At 40.6% G+C, this 17,500-nt stretch overlaps 2 protein-coding genes across 5 annotated transcripts in view; one reads left to right on the plus strand and one right to left on the minus strand.

Moving 5' to 3' along the window:
* Window positions 1-2,779, minus strand: part of LOC127006586 (uncharacterized) — a 9,044-nt gene extending 6,265 nt beyond the window's left edge. For 2 of the 3 annotated variants that reach the window (XR_007759653.1, XM_050876656.1), the window contains exon 1: window positions 1,849-2,769. The gene's annotated coding sequence lies outside the window, so the exon portion shown is untranslated. Of the gene's footprint in view, window positions 1-1,848 lie in introns of all 3 variants that reach the window. The other variant, XM_050876657.1, reaches the window with a different exon arrangement.
* LOC127006585 (rabankyrin-5-like) overlaps window positions 1-17,500 on the plus strand; it is a 69,225-nt gene that overhangs the window by 12,349 nt on the left and 39,376 nt on the right. The window lies entirely within an intron of this gene.

Below are 17,500 nucleotides of genomic sequence, written 5' to 3' on the forward strand. Positions count from 1 at the left end.
TGTGTGTGTGTGTGTGTGTGTGTGTGTGTGTGTGTGTGTGTGTGTGTGTGTAAGGGGAGACTTTATTATGTGTGGGACCAAAGTGAAGAATTTATATGGAAGGGAGTTGTCTCTCTCTCTCTCTCTCTCTCTCTCTCTCTCTCTCTCTCTCTCTTTTGTGGCCTTTCCTCGTATTCTATTCTTTTCTCTTTTTTTATCTTGTTTTCTTTTTACTTTTTTACTTTTCTTTTTCCTCATATTTTGTTCTTGCTTTTCTTTTGCTTGAGTTATAGTTCTTTTTCATTTTCTTTTCTTTTTTTTCGTCTACTTGGAATTCTTCTTTATCCTCTTCCTCTTTATCTTCATCATCGTCTTCATCATCATTGTCATCATTTCTTCTTCGTTTACTTCAAATTCTTCTTACTCCTCATTTTCTTCCCCTCTCCGTCATTGTCATTATCATCATTTTCTTTCTTACCCTTTTCCTCCTCCTCCTCCTCTCCTACTCTTCCTCCTTCTTCTTCTTCCTCGTCCTCCTTCTCCTCCTCTTCCTCTTCTCTTTAGATCCTCATAATTTTTCTATTTTATTTCTTCTCTTTCGTTCTGTTTCTTCTTGTTCTCTTTCTCTCCTCTTTGCCTCTTCTTCTTCTTCTTCCTCCTCCTCTCCTTTTCTTTTCATTCACATCTTTTTTTCATCTTTTTCCCCTTCTCCATCATTATTAGCGTCTTCTTACTTATTCTCCTCCTCTTCCCCCTCTTCCTCCTCTTCCTTCTCCTCCTCTTTATCATAACTTTTCATCTTTTTTCCCTTCTCCATCGTTATCAGCATTACGTCTTCTTACTCATTCTCCTCCTCTTCCTCCTCTTTCACTTTCTCCTCCTCTTCCTTCTCCTCCTCTTCCTCTCCTCTTTATCATAATTTTTTCTTCTTCTCCCTTTCTTCCTCTCTTTCGTTCTCCTTCTTCTCTTTATCTTTCGCTTCTCTTTGTCTCATCTCCCTCCTCCTCCTCCTCCTTTTCCTCTCCTCTTTATCATAATTTTTCTCTTCTCCTTTCCTTCCTCTCTTTCGTTCTCTTTCTCTTTGTCTCGTCTCCCTCCTCCTCCTCCTCTTTTCATTCACTTCGTTTTCTATTCCTTTCACGTAATTGTGCTATAGGCCTACGCATGTCTGTGCCTGTCTGTCTTTGTAAGTCAACATTGTTATTTATTGGTCTCGCTTTGTCCGCATGTCACTTTCTTTGTCTCCTTTGTCTGTGCTCTCTCTCTCTCTCTCTCTCTCTCTCTCTCTCTCTCTCTCTCTCTCTCTCTCTCTCTCTCTCTCTCGACAAAGGCTGCGTTGGGAACTGAGAGAGAGAGAGAGAGAGAGAGAGAGAGAGAGAGAGAGAGTCCACTAGCAAAAAAAAAAAAATCGCTGCAAATGTTATTATATTCTTTTTTTCTGCCTCCTTTCACTTTTCTTATCAAGTCACGGTGATGGTGGTGTGTAGTTGTAGTTGTTGTTGTGTTGTTGTTTTAGTGGGTATTATTATTATTATTATTATTATTATTATTATTGTTTATGATATGTGATGTGTGTTTGTGTTTGTATTTGTTTGTTTGTGTTTTTTGTTGGTGGCTATGATGGTGGTAGTAGTAGTAGTAGTAGTAGTAGTAGTGGTAGTAGCAGCATTAATACACACACACACACGCACACGCACACACACACACTCCCCCCCCCCCACACACACAAAAAAAAAAAACGAGTACTCTCCATAAGCAATAACTAATGGGCTCGTTTTCCTTGACCCAGTGCAGGGAAAACGAAACTTGGCGACAAAACCCGTGGACTCACTTCTCCCATTAATACAGTATCACCACTAACCCACTAACCTTTGTCTGTAGTGGCGGCGGCGGTGACGGTGGCAGTGGTGGTGGGGGGGGGTAGTGGTGGCAGTGGTGGGGGTGGTAGGGGTGTTATTTATTGCAATTCTTCTAATCCCTTTTAAGAGGATAGCGGAGCGTGGGAGTCTCAAGGATCCTTTTGTTCTTGATTCTGTTTATTCGTAATTCGTCATAACAGAGGACATATTATTTTTTTTTTTTACAGTAAGAGAGGCAGCTTAAGGGTAAAAACAAAACCAACTTTAACAACAATAAAAAGCCCCTAGACTCTGCTCCGAACAAAAGCAGAAAGAACGATCGATCCGAGAGAGGTCAATTTTTGGGGTGGAAGTGTTTCGTTATTATTTATTTGCTCACTTCGTTGTGTTTTGTATCTTGTCTTCCTTTACCTATACACAGCGAATCTTAGGTTGGTTTTATAAGACACATTCGCTTGTCACATCAACTATTTCTAAAGGTCAAAGAAGGGGTCAGTCGGGTTCTAATGAGTGTTTCTTTAGGTTCGCGGTACAGAAGGGGGGTCAAACTAACACCAGGGTCATAAAACTACTCCTGGAAATGCATACAACTCCTACGAAAGCCTTGCCAAATGTGTGAACTTGGGCGAAGAAATGTTTGGAAATACGGCCCTCTAGTCTTCCTTCTTCTATACTGTTTTGAAATCGCCCTGACCTGACTACGGGCAAAATAAGGGAGAGAATGATGAAGATACAACTACTACAGGCTTTCGTATGTCCATTCTCTGTCTCATTCTTTTCTCATCATCTCTCGTCACCGGGATCACTTTGTCTCACTCTCTCTCACTGTGTCACTCCAGCGCTCTCTCTCTCTCGGCCTCTTCCTCTTCACCGCTCACAGCCCAACTAGACCACGGTGCCAGGCAGGGCTGTGAGGGCCTGACGCTGCCGACTACTTCTACACGTGTTGTCGTACTGCACTCAACCTCCTTCCCCGCGTTGCCAGATTATCGTATTCACCACAACGTATTTATCATTTTTTAAGCCTCAAACTCTCGTACCTACACAGATAACGACAGAAAATCATCAAAGTTAGCATTAAAACTGTTATTTATTGAGGTTTGTGTTTTTTGCTATAGTTATCGGTCAGAAACTACGAAAATGCGATGCGATGAGTACGATACTTTGGCAACCCTGCAAGGCTGAGTCCTTCCCCTCCTCTCCTCTTCTCTCTTCCCCTCTTCCCCGCTTTCCTCACACACACACACACACACACAGTTGGCCTCTCACACCAGACGACAATGAATGAAAAATAGACTCAACTTACATAATTTTGACACTAATGACATTGACTACTATTTTTTTCCTTTATTTTTTTGGGGGGGGTTGAATTTTCACGTTTTGGTCTCATTTTCATTTTTCTTTCTTATTCTTTTTGCTTTTTCTACGCATCCCTGAAAATCGTGAATCTACTGAACTCGTTAAGGTAGGTATAGGTAGGTAGGTCAGTAGTTAGGCAGGTAAAGAAACAGGTAGAAAAAATAGATACATAGATGGGTAAGTAGGGAGGTGGGTAAATAGATAGATAAACAGATAGATAGATTTAAGGTAGGTAGGTCAGTAATTAGGGAGGTAAACACACAGGTAGAAAAAATAGGTAGGTAAATTGGTAAGTAGGTCAGTGGGTAAATAGATAGATAGAGAGATAGATAGATTTAAGGTAGGCATAGGTAGGTAGGTCAGTAGTTAGGCAGGTCAACAAACAGGTAGAAAAAATAGATAGATAGATAGATCAGTAGGTCGGTGGGTAAATAAATAGATAGACAGATAGATAGATTTAAGGTAGGTATAGGTAGGTAGGTCAGTAGTTAGGCAGGTAAACAAACAGGTAGAAAAAATAGATAGGTAGATATATAAGTAGGTAGGTGGGTAAATAGATAGATAGACAGGTAGATAGACAGGGAGGGCGGTAGATAGGCAGACAGCAACAAGACACATATATAGATAGGCATGTTGGTACGTAGGTCGGTAAGTAGGTATACAACTTAAAACTACAAACTCACAAGCATGTAAATATTAGTAAATTACACATATATGGATATCAAATTGTACCCTTGAGTCACTTTGCAATAAAAAAATCTGCTTCATCTCCCTCCTCCTCCTCCTCCTCCTCCTCCTCCTCCTCCTCCTCTTCACCTTGCTCCTGACACCTGTCCTCCACCTTTATGACCATATATGTTGAGAGAGAGAGAGAGAGAGAGAGCATCTTGTTCTCAGCTGAATCTCCTGCTCTGTTTCTCTCTCTCTCTCTCTCTCTCAATAGTTTTTTTATTTTTATATGTAAAAACTGACTCCGACAGCCCATTACCAATTCTGTAAGTTTGTTCGTGTGTGTGTGTGTGTGTGTGTGTGTGTGTGTGTGTGTGTGTGTGTGTGTGTGTGTGTGTGTGTGTGTGTGTGTGCTGAAGAAACCTCATGATGTTTGATTTGGGTTAGGTGGCTCCGGTTTCTCAAGCTGTGTGTGTGTGTCTGTGTGTGTGTGTGTGTGTGTGTGTGTGTGTGTGTGTGTGTGTGTCTTTGCTCGTAATCAGGAGTAAGAAGGACGATGATTTATGAATGACTCACAAGGACTCCTCTCTCTCTCTCTCTCTCTCTCTCTCTCTCTCTCTCTCTCTCTCTCTCTCTCTCTCTCTCTCTCTCTCTCTCTCTCTCTCTCTCTCTCTCCCCCCCCCCCGCCCCCCGCCTTTCATCCCATCCCAGTCTGATTCATTCCACTTTCATAATTTCGCTGACAATAATAACTTTCAATATTTATCAACAAAAATAAATATACACAGCACCATACAAACAAAATAGCAATGCACGAATTCGCAGGTAAATACAGGTAAACAGACCCGTAATTTGAACCTGTAACATTAGTGATTTAAATGGTCTGTTTTTGTTCTTAATTATTATCATACATGTTGAAGGTGTAAAGGGAGGAGTTAAAGGGGTGGAGGGGGCTTAAAGGACGAGGGTCTAAGTTTACTATATAAGGAGTGTGGTCTTGTAGTCTTGTCCCATTTTCTTCAACTCAAGTGTTCGCTTTATTTAATTTGTATGGTTCTAAATACCTGAAGTTGTTTTTCTTTCTTTTTCTTTTTTTTTCTATTTTGTTTTCGTTCGGTAATCCCTTCTAAATCGTCATCTAATTCGAACAGCATTTTTTTATTTTGTATTCCTCGTTTTAGTTAATTTTGCATGGTTTTGTATCTCTTTCTCCGTGTTTCTCTACTTCCTTTTTTATTTTATTTTTATTTTCCTCTCTTTCGCAAATCCCGTCAGTATCACGTAATAATTCTAACACCGATTTTCTGATCTTGCATTTTTCGCTTTAGTTAAATTTTCATGATTTTTTACTATTTGTTTCTCCTCGCTTTAATTCCTTCCTTCCATGTTTTCTTCCCAAATCAACGCATTATCACAAGCTAATTTTAACAGCATTTATATTTTTCTTGTACACTTCTCGTCTAAGTAAATTTCACACGGTTCTGCACAATTTGCTTCACTTTTCTTTACCTCCTTTTACTTTCAATTCTTTCAGTAATCCCTTCAGTATCACCATAAAAAAATATAACAGCATTACTTCATCATTAGTTAAAGTGAATTTTACATTGTTCTGCACTATTTTCTTCACTTTTCTTTACATCCCTATATTTTCTATTCCTTCACAAATCCCTTCAGTATCACTCCCAAAAAATATAAAAGCTTTACTTCATCATTAGTTTTAGTTAATTTTACATTGTTCTGCACTATTTTTTTTACTTTTCTTTACATTCCTCTACTTTCTGTTCCTTCACAAATCCCTTCAGTATCACCAAATGACTCTTAACACAGCTTTCCTCCCTCATCATGTGCTACACCTTTTGATTAATTTTTGCATGTTCTGTACTACTTGCTTTTCCTTTCTTTACTTTGTCCTACTTTCTACTTCTCAAACCCTTCAGTATCACACAAAAACTATAACACAGCTTTTCCTTCCTCATCATGTTCTACTACTTTTGATTAATTTTTGCATGTTCTGTACCACTTGCTTTTCCTTTCTTTACTTTGTCGTACTTTCTATTTCTCAAACCCTTCAGTATCACATAAAAAACTATAACAAAGCTTTCCTTCTCAAACCCTTCAGTATCACATAAAAACTATAACACAGCTTTCCTTCTCAAGCCCTTCAGTATCACTTAAAAAACTATAACACAGCTTTCCTTCTCAAACCCTTCAGTATCACACAAAAAACTATAACACAGCTTTCCTTCTCAAACCCTTCAGTATCACATAAAAAACTATAACAAAGCTTTCCTTCTCAAACCCTTCAGTATCACACAAAAAACTATAACAAAGCTTTCCTTCTCAAACCCTTCAGTATCACATAAAAAACTATAACACAGCTTTCCTTCTCAAACCCTTCAGTATCACATAAAAAACTATAACACAGCTTTCCTTCTCAAACCCTTCAGTATCACACAAAAAACTATAACACAGCTTTCCTTCTCAAACCCTTCAGTATCACACAAAAAACTATAACACAGCTTTCCTTCTCAAACCCTTCAGTATCACATAAAAAACTATAACACAGCTTTCCTTCTCAAACCCTTCAGTATCACACAAAAAACTATAACACAGCTTTCCTTCTCAAACCCTTCAGTATCACACAAAAAAACTATAACACAGCTTTCCTTCTCAAACCCTTCAGTATCACATAAAAAACTATAACACAGCTTTCCTTCTCAAACCCTTCAGTATCACATAAAAAACTATAACACAGCTTTCCTTCTCAAACCCTTCAGTATCACACAAAAACTATAACACAGCTTTCCTTCTCAAACCCTTCAGTATCACACACAAAAAAACTATAACAAAGCTTTCCTTCTCAGACCCTTCAGTATCACACAAAAAAACTATAACAAAGCTTTCCTTCTCAAATCCTTCAGTATCACACACAAAAAAAACTACAACACAGCTTTCCTTTCTCATCATGTTCTACTCGTTTTGATTGACTTCAGCATGGTTCCTTTCCTCTCTATCTCGTCCTAGTTTCTACTTCGCAAACCCTTCAATACCACCTCATTCTAACACCGCATTTATTTTTCATGCACTCCTCGCTTTACTTAATATTTCACGGTTCTGTACCTCTTATTTACCCTTTCTCTGCCTCCTTCTGCTTTATACACGATTGAAAATACTGTCAGTCCTATCACCTGCTAATTCTAACACAACATTCTTTCTCATATTGTACTTTTTATTTTTATTTTTTTAGCCCTCGTCCATTGTCTTGAAGGCCAGACCATCTCTCTCTCTCTCTCTCTCTCTCTCTCTCTCTCTCTCTCTCTCTCTCTCTCTCTCTCTCTCTCTCTCTCTCTCTCTCTCTCTCTCTCTCTCTCTCTCTCTCTCTCAAGTACTTTTTTGCATAATTCGTTGTCTTACTTCATTCTTAACACCATTCCTCCACATTCCTCCTTCCCAAATCATTGCCTATTCATTCCCCCTTCACCCCACAATCATTCCCCAATCATTCCCTATTCATTCCCTAATTAATCGCCATTCGTTTCTCCCTTTCTCCCTTCCCCTTTCCCTTCCACATCCCCTCCCCTTCCCCTTCCCCTTCCCTTCCTTTTCCTTACCCCACCCTTTCCCCGTTTCCTCTTCTCCCATTTTCCCTTCTCTTCCCCTTTCCCTGTTTCTACCTTCCCCTTTCCCTGTTTTTATTTCCCCTTTCCCTTAATCCGTTTTCCCTTCCCCTCCCCCGCTTCCTCTTCCCCTTTCCTTTCTCATCCCCTTCTCTTCCCTTTCCTTTTCCCTTGCCCATCCTCTACTCCTTTCCTTCCTTTTCCCTTCCCCTTCCCCAACCCCTTCCCCTCCCCTTCCTTTTTCCCTGTTTCACCTTCCATTCCCCAGTCATCTCTCAATCATCTCTCAATCCATACAGAACAGCTATCACAGAACTTCTCTTCAAACAACTCTTCTTTCACCAATGCATATCGTAGCACTCTCCGCATCGCCTGTGTTACCGAGTGTTAGGAGGCTTTACCAACACACACACACACACACACACACACACACACACACACACACACACACATACACACACGTCCAATGCTTGCCTATAATGGTAGCGCTTGCAGGTCAGAGGTAAGGGTGCGCATGGTAGGGATTAGTAAGGTAAGTCAGAAATGTATTAAAAGCTAGGTCACGCGTCGAGAGAGAGAGAGAGAGAGAGAGTGACCTTTGTCAATATATCTTCTCGTCTCTTCACCTCATTCTCCTCTGTCTCTGTCTCTCTTTCTTTCTTTCTTCCTTTTTCTCTCTCTTTTTCATTTTATCTTTTTTTTTTGTCTTTCATTTTTCTTTCTTTGTCTTATTCGTTCATTCTTTCTTTCGTTCTTTCTTTCTCTCTTTATTTCTTACTTATTCTATTTCTTTCCTTCTTTCTCTTTCATTATATATATTTTTTTCTTTATTACTCTCTCTCTCTCTCTCTCTCTCTCTCTCTCTCTCTCTCTCTCTCTCTCTCTCTCTCTCTCTCTCTCTCTCTCTCTCTCTCTCTCTCTCTCTCTCTCTCGTATATCACCAGCTTACACTTTTTTATTTTTTTCCTGTTAATGTGTTTGAGAAAGAAAAAAAAAAGCAGCATCTCTGTCTTCTTCATCTTCTCCTCCTCCTCCTCCTCCTTCTCCTCCTCCTTCTCCTCCTCCTTCTCCTCCTCCTCCTACTACTACTACTACCACTACTACTACTACTACTACTCCTCCTCCCCCCCGCGGCACCGTAACGGAAAGTGTGCATCTGACCCACTCTCGGCGCCCACATATTGCCCGCTCCACCCCCGCCCACACACACACACACACACACACACACACACACACACACACACACATGAAAGGTAAGGTAAAGGCTGACACAGAAATATGAGTGTAAAATTGTTCAAACACACACTCACACACACACACACACACACACACACACACACACACACACACACACACACACACACACATCGTTAAGTAAAAGTGGCACGTACAGATATAAAACAAACATTGTATAGTTTACACACACAGTCACGCAAGGTTATACACACACACACACACACACACACACACACACACACACACACACACACACACAATTCGTTTGCATGCAAGTCACCAAATGAATTGCTCTTAAAAAATTACTCGAGTCCTCTTCCTCTTCCTCTTTCTCTCGTCCTCCTCCTCCTCCTCCTCTTCCTCCTCCTCCTCCTCCTCCTCCTCCTCCTCCTTGTAATGCAGTGCCAGGGCAAAGAGGGGAGGGGAAGGGCGTTTTAGGTGACGCATCTTTGGAGGAGGAGGAAAAGGAGGAAGAGGAAGAGGAGGAAGAAGAGAAGCTTGAAAGAGAGGACTAGAAATAAATAGACGCAGGACAAAGAAAAAAAAAAAACGAAACGTAGAAAGACCAGGTGGAGGAGGAGCAGGAGGACGAGGAGGAGGAGGAGGAGGAGGAGGCAACGCTGAAAGGATGCATGAATAAATAAGTTGTGGAATTGAATGTACGATGATAATAATAAAAGAGTAACAATAATAGTAAACAATACGAAGAGGAGGAGGAGGAGGAAGAAGAGAAGAAAGAGGAAGAAGAGGGCAAGAAAAAAGACGCTAGGAGGAGGAGGAGGAGGAGGAGGAGGAGGAGGATAATAAATGATAAAAAGGAAAATAGAAGAAGCGTGGGAGGAGAATGAAAATATTATAACATGCGAGGAAGAGGAGAAGGAGAAGGGGGAAAAGGAGGAGGAGGAGGAGGAGGAGACAAGACATAAAAGAAGAAGAGTAGAATGACCGAGAGGAAGAGGAGGAGGAGGAGAAAAAAAATATAACATACGAGGAAGAGGAGCAGAAAGAGAGACAGAAGACATAAAAGAAGAATAGTAGGAGAAATAAAGAGGAGAAAGAAGGAGCCGAAGAAGAACGAAAGAAGAGTAAAAGGAGAAAGAGGAAGAGGAGGAGAGGAAGCAGAAGATGGGGAAAACAGAAGAGGAGTTAAAGGGGAAAGAGGAGGAGGAAGAGGATAAGAAGGAACAGAAGAAGAAATATGATTGAAAAGAAGATTGAATAAGAGGAGGAGGAGAAAGAGCAGGAAGAGGAGGAGGAAAAAAAAAGCGAAAAGGATAAGCAGAATATGGAGAAAGCATAGAAGAAGAATAGAAGGAGGAAGAGAAGGAAGAAGAAGAAGGCAGAGGAGGAGGAAAAAACGAAGAAGAATAGAAGCAGAATAAAAAGATAAATGGAGTATGAAAAATATGATTGAAAAGAAGATTGAATAGGAGGAGGAGGAGAAAGAGGAGGAAGAGGAGGAGGAAAAAAAAAAGCGAAAAGAATAAGCAGAATATGGAGAAAGCATAGAAGAAGAATAGAAGGAGGAAGAGGAGGAGGAGAAGGAAGAAGAACAATTGAAGGATAAAGAGGAGGAGGAGGAGGAGGAGGAGGTGAATCTTTCCTACGTCTGGCAGGCCCCCCCTCTGCTGGAGTGCCACGAGCCAGCTGTTGTGCCACTGGTGGGCTGTAATGCCTCCTCCCCCCCCCTCCCCCTCCTCCTCCTCCTCCTCCTCCTCCTCCTCGGGCAGTAGTGCTTGCTTGCCTTACTGTGCCCTAGGTCCTTTCTTCTTGATCTCTTATGTGTTTATTTGCTCATTTATTTTGATTTTTATTTCACTGATTTTTTTTATTATTATTATTATTATTATTTTTTTTTTACTTGCTTGCTTCTCTTATTTTTGGTACATCCACTTCCTGTAACTTGCCATTTTTCTTCTTCGTCTTTGTTCCTTTGTTTCTTCTTCTTCTTTTTCTGCTTCTTCTTTCTTTCTTTCTTTCATTGTCTTATACGTGTTCATATTTTTCTTCATTTTCTTCTTCTCTTTCTTTTTCTTTTCTTTTTCTTCTTCGTCTTCTGCTTTTTCTTCTTCTTCTGCTTCTTTCTTTGTCTTGTTCGTGTTCTTCATATTCTTCTTCTTCATATTCTTTGCCCTTCACTTTCCTTATTTGTTTTCCTTCTTCTTCTTCTTCTTCTTCTTCTTCTTTATCTTCTGTTTTTTCACTTTTACATTCTCACCCTTCTTGTTTTTCGTTCTCCTCCTCCTCCTCCTCCTCTTTATCAGTGAGTGACGTTAGCCCTCATTTTGCGCTTAACATTTACTATTCAAGACGTATCATATATTATTTACATCAACATCAACTACTACTACTACTACTACTTCTACTACTACTACTACTACTACTACTACTACTACTACTACTACTACTACTACCCTCATTCCTGCCACCTCTTCCATTACACGGGAACACGCGATCAGAGAGAGAGAGAGAGAGAGAGAGAGAGAGAGAGAATGTGGGAAACTATAGAGAAAATTAAACACGGAAGCAGAGAGAAAAAAAAACGAGATAAAGAAAAAAGAAAGAGGTCGTGAGAGAGAGAGAGAGAGAGAGAGAGAGGGAAACTATAGAAAATTAAACACGGAAGCAGAAAAAAAAACGAGATAAAGAAAAAGAAGAGGTCGAGAGAGAGAGAGTAAATTGAGAGAACTGGTAATGATGTTTGCTCAGGCTCAGTTTAATTTTAGTGACCATCAAGATTGTGGACGGCGTGTTTGTTGGCAGAGAGAGAGAGAGAGTGGGGGGGCTGGATACACGCTTCCTTGACCCTCACACATTTAAGTTCTTCTTCATCCGGGCAACTTTTCGCTTCGTGGACCGGAAGTTAGGAGCTCAGCTGGAAAAGGGACTGACCAGGTGATAGTAGTAGTAGTAGTAGTAGTAAAAGTAGTAGTAGTAGTAGTAGTAGTAGTAGTAGTGGTTGGTATTAATGGTGTGAAAGGATATGATAAAAGATACCTCACAACGCAACTCTAATGGATGAAGGCCCGTTAAAAAAAAAAAAATAGTAGTAGTAGTAGTAGTAGTAGTAGTGGTAGTAGTAGTAGTTTAAGTAGGATCATGTTTATTGTTGGGATTCTTTAGTAGTAGTAGTAGTAGTAGTAGAGAAAGATGGAAGAAAGAAGGAAAGATTGAAGGATAAGGAGATAAATGATTAAGAACATAAGAACGTAAGGAGTCTGCAAGAGGGAAGTGAAGGTAAAGAAACAGAGGAAAGGAAGCTAGTAGTATATATTTGTTGTTTTTGTTGTTGTTGAACTGGGTGAGTCGGTTATGAGTCACGCATGATTGAGAAGGAAGAAAAAACAACAACAATAAGCCGAATGCACCAACATGACTTACTCCAACCTGACTCACGCTGCCTTCCATGAACACCTCTCCTCCCACTCTCTCTCTCTCTCTCTCTCTCTCTCTCTCTCTCTCTCTCTCTCTCTCTCTCTCTCTCTCTCTCTCTCTCTCTCTCTCTCTCTCTCTCTCTCTCTCTCTCTCTCTCTCTCTCTCTCTCTCTCTCTCTCTCTCTCTCTCTCTCTCTCTCTCTCTCTCTCTCTCTCTCTCTCTCTCTCTCTCTCTCTCTCTCTCTCTCTCTCTCTCTCTCTCTCTCTCTCTCTCTCTCTCTCTCTCTCTCTCTCTCTCTCTCTCTCTCTCTCTCTCTCTCTCTCTCAAGAAAAATAGAAAATGGACGTGTATTGAATTAATTGAGGTGACGACTAAGTGAGCGGGCGAGAGAGAGAGAGAGAGAGGTCATTGACGGATGAAAGGAAGAGCAGGTGGGAGGTAAAATATCCTCTCTCTCTCTCTCTCTCTCTCTCTCTCTCTCTCTCTCTCTCTCTCTCTCTCTCTCTCTCTCTCTCTCTCTCTCTCTCTCTCTCTCTCTCTCTCTCTCTCTCTCGACCTTATTTCAGCTAATTCTTAAATTCCTGGAAAGACATGGAAGAGTGTGTGTGTGTGTGTGTGTGTGTGTGTGTGTGTGTGTGTGTGTGTGTGTGTGTGTGTGTGTGTGTATCACGTGAGGTTTTAACGCTACTTTATTGACCTTGAAATATTGCTAGGGTGAGGGAAGGAAGGAAGAAAGAAAGGAAAATGAAAGAAAATAATGAATAAGTGAAGGGAAAGAAGGAAGGAAGGAGAGAAGGAATGAACGAAAAGGAAGAGGAGATGAGAAAAGAGAAGAAAGAAGGAATGAAGATGAAAAGGAATTAAAGGAGTAGTGATAAAGGAAGGAGAGAAGGAAAGAACGGAAAGGAAAAGGAAATGAGAAAAAGGAAGAAAGAAGGAATGAAGATGAGAAGGAATTAAGGGAGTAGAGATAAATGAAGGAGAGAAGAATGAAAGAAATTGAGAGGGATATGAATGGCGTGGGAATGAAAAATACAGAAGAAAGCAAGAAATTATTTAAAACAAGAAGGAAGGAAGGAAAATAATCGCGTAGTAAGGTGTGAGGGAAGAAGGGAAGGAGGGAACGAATCATGAAAAGGAGGAAGGAAGGAATGAAATGACGGAAGGAGGGAAGGAAGAAGAGGACGAAGAGGAGGAAAGGAAGGAAACAAGGTGTAAATTTAGTAAGGGAAGGACATAGAGAGAGAGAGAGAGTATAATAAAATGGACATAATTGCGAGGGAGGAAGTAAACAAAACAAGTAAAGGAAAAAAGTGGGTGAGGAATGAGGAAGAGAGAAGGAAGGAAGGAAAAAGACGGAAGCATTACCACAAACGTGAATATTTAGTCTTTTCTTTCTTCCTGTTGTCACGCGCGTGCACACACACACACACACACGCACACACACACACACACACGGGAAGACAGGTGCGAGTGAGGTGTTGAGAGAAGTCATTTGTGTTGGCGTATTGATCATGTGCGTGTGTGTGTGTGTGTGTATGTGTAGCCTCTTCTCTCCCCTCCCCCCTTACTCCATCTTCACACACACACACACACACACACACACACACACACACACACACACACACACACACACACACACACACACACACACACACACACACACACACACACACACTCCCTTGTAATGGAATGATAAGGATACACTGTAATTATTTTCTTGCTTTTTTTTTAACATTTCTTCATCATTTTGCTCTTTGTCTTTTTCTTTCTCTTACACTCTTCCTCTTTCTGTCGTGTGTTTCCCTCTCTCTGTTTCTTCTGGCTTCCTTTCTCTCCAATTCCTTCTTTTTATCCTTATTTTTCTTTGTTTTTCCCTTTTTGTCTGTTTATTTATCTTTTTTCCTATTCCTTTCTTTCTTGCTTACTTTCTTTCCCTTTATTTCTCTTTCTGTCATGTGTTTCCTTCTTTCTGTTCCTTCTGGCTTTCATTTTATTTCTTCCTTTCTTTCTTTTTTTTCTTTCTTTTTCTTTCTTACCTTCTTCCTTCTTTCTACTCTTTCCTTTATTTATCTTTCTGTCTTGTGTTTCCTTATCTCCGTTTTCTCTGGTTCCTTTTACTCTTCCCTTCTTCCTTTTTTCTTTATTTTCCTTGCTGTTTCTCTTTATTTTTTTTTTTCGTTTCTTTAATCTCTCTCCTATTTCTTTTTTTTTCCTTTCTCCTTGTTTTATATAATTTACAGTTTAATAAATAGGATAATTGTCAAAGATAATTACACACTTTTTTCTATCTCTCCTGTAATTTGATGTGGATGTGATAATGTCCTCTCTCTCTCTCTCTCTCTCTCTCTCTCTCTCTCTCTCTCTCTCTCTCTCTCTCTCTCTCTCTCTCTCTCTCTCTCTCTCTCTCTCTCTCTCTCTCTCTCTCTCTCTCTCTCTCTCTCTCTCTCTCTCTCTCTCTCTCTCTCTCTCTCTCTCTCGGTTTTGCATAGTTCATTATTTCACGTTTACTATTTTAATACAACTCAAGCGGACCAGTGGCATTCAATTTGTAGTAGTAGTAGTAGTAGTAGTAGTTAGTAGCAGCAGTAGTATCAGCTGTAGTAGTAGTAGTAGTAGTAGTAGTAGTAGTAGTAGTAGTAGTAGCAGTGGTCTTTTTACTTATTTTTTCTCTCTACTATTTTTGTCTCTCGTAACAGTAATTTTTTCCCTTATGATTAATGGCCGAAGGTGTGTTAGGTTCAGCACCATTCATTACCGCTATTATGGCCAACACCACCACCACCATTAGCACCATTAACATTACGCACCACCATCATCACCTTCCCCCTATCCCGCTGCGCACCAGTAAGTATCCTACCGCTGCCACCAATGTATTTTTAAACGACCAAAGCTTTATTGGAATGGGTACATTAATATAACAACCACCACCACCACCACCCATACCACCACCACCATTATAACACCTACACCACTATCATTATCTATAACCACCACACACCATCACCCTCTCCATCACCATCACCACCAGCAACTGTATTCCACCGCTGTCACCAATGTAATTTTAAAGGTTGAAGGTGATAACAAAATGGATATGATATTACGACCACCACCACCATCACCACCACCACCACACCAACACCACCACCGCCACCACTACCATTATTATTACCTCTAACCATTAGGCTCCACCATCCCCTCCACTCCCATCACCATCACCAGTAACTCAATCCCAACGCTGTCACCAGTGTAAATTTTATTGGGTCAAAGTTATCATGGGATGGGATATTGTGGTGTTGATTACAGAAGTGAGATTGTGATGGAAATAGGAACATAGATAGATAGATAGATACATAGATAGATAGATAGGTAAATAGATAGGTAGAATGATGGATAGGGAAGGAAGTAAATAGGAAAATAAGTTGGTAGTTGGTAGAGTAGGTAGAACACAGAGAGAGAGAGAGAGGGGGTGATGTGTTGATTTTAGGATGGGTGTGGTAAGGATTAGGTGGAGTTTATCAAGGTCACCCGAGGAGGAGGAGAAGGAAGAGGAGGAGGAGGAGGAGGAGGGAAGGGCGGGGCCAGATAAAAGACACCACTATCCTGTATTGCTTAGATAACTTCCTCCTTCCTACTTTCTTACCCTCTTTATCTCCCTCTCTCCCCCTCTTCTCCCTTCGCCTTTCCACTTATCTCCTCCCTCCCTTCCTTCTCCCTCTTCATCCGTGTCCTACTTCTCCAATCTCTCTCTCTCTCTCTCTCTCTCTCTCTCTCTCTCTCTCTCTCTCTCTCTCTCTCTCTCTCTCTCTCTCTTCCTCTTTCGTTCCCCTTGCTTCCATTTCTCATTTTCCCCTCTTTCTTACGTCCTCTCTTTTTTTCTCATATTTCTTCCCCCTTCTCCTCTTCCCTTTCTGAGTCATCTTACTTTTTTTGCTTCATACCTTTCCTTTTGTTTTCTTTCTTGTTTTCTTTCTTTATATTTTGCTTTGCTTTATCTTCAACCTTCTCTTGTTTTTTTTTTCTTTTAATCTTTTATTATTTTTACTGTTCTTTATTTTTTTCCTCTTCTCTTCTTCATTTATTCTCTCCTCTAACTCTTTATCTTCCTCTTCTTTTTTTTATGCCCTCTTTTAAATTTGCTTTGTTCATTTTTCCTGTTCTCTTTTTCCTGTAGACTCATTTATACTTTTTTTTTTAGTTTCCCCTTCTCTTCTTTCATCCTCTCCTTTTCCTTCTCTTCTCTTCTTTTTATCCTCTCAAATTCTTACCTTCTTCTCTTGTTCCTCTAACTCTTTAACTTCCTCTTCTTTTTATTTCCTCTTTTAAATTTGCTTTCTTGTTCTCTTTTTCGTGTCTCCTCATCTTTAACCTTTTTTTTTATTTCCTCTTCTCTTCTTCAATCATCGTCTCCTTTACCTTGCTCTTCTTTTTATCCTCTCAAATGTTTACCTTCTTCTCTTCCCCTGTTCCCCTTCATCCGTCTATCCTGTCCTCATTTTCCCCTTCTCTCTTCTCCTATCCCCTCTTCATCCCCATCCCATTCCCCTCTTCTTTCATCCTCTCCTCTACCTTCTCTTCTCTTCTCCTTTTTATCCTCTCAAATTTTTACCTTCTTCTCTTGCCCTGTTCCCCTTCATCCGTCTATCCTGCCCTCATTTTCCCCTTCTCTCTTCTCCTATCCCCTCTTCATCCCATCCCATTCCCCTCTTCTTTCATCCTCTCCTCTACCTTCTCTTCTCTTCTCCTTTTCATCCTCTCAAATGTTTACCTTCTTCTCTTCCCCTGTTCCCCTTCATCCGTCTATCCTGCCCTCATTTTCCCCTTCTCTCTTCTCCTATCCCCTCTTCATCCCATCCCATTCCCCTCACGTGTTACATGTGTGGAGGTACAAGGAAGGAAGAGGAAAGGGGACACATTGGGGATGGTAATTTAAGATCGAGTACTCCTCCCCTTCTCTCCTCATCCCCTTTTATCTCTCCCCATCCATTCTCCCCTCTCCTTCTTTCTCCTCTTTATCACACTCACTCACATTTTTCTCCCCTTTCTCTCCCCATCCATTCTCCCCTCTCCTTCATTCTCCTTTTTATCATATTCTCACTCACATTTTTCTTCCCTTTCCCTCCCCATCCATTCTCCCCTCTCCTTCTTTCCCCTTCTATTATCACATTCTTGACATTTTTCTCCCCTTTCTCTCCCCATCCATTCTCCCCTCTCCTTTCCCCTTCTATTATCACATTCTTCATTTTCTCCTTTCTCCCATCCATTCTCCCTCTCCTTCTTTCCCCTTCTATTATCACATTCTTCACATTTTTCTCCCCTTTCTCTCCCCATCCATTCTCCCCTCTCCTTCTTTCTCCTTCTATTTTCACATTCTTGACATTTTTCTCCCCTTTCTCTCCCCATCCA

This window comes from Eriocheir sinensis, chromosome 33, assembly GCF_024679095.1.
Source record: "Eriocheir sinensis breed Jianghai 21 chromosome 33, ASM2467909v1, whole genome shotgun sequence".
NCBI lineage: Eukaryota > Metazoa > Arthropoda > Malacostraca > Decapoda > Varunidae > Eriocheir > Eriocheir sinensis.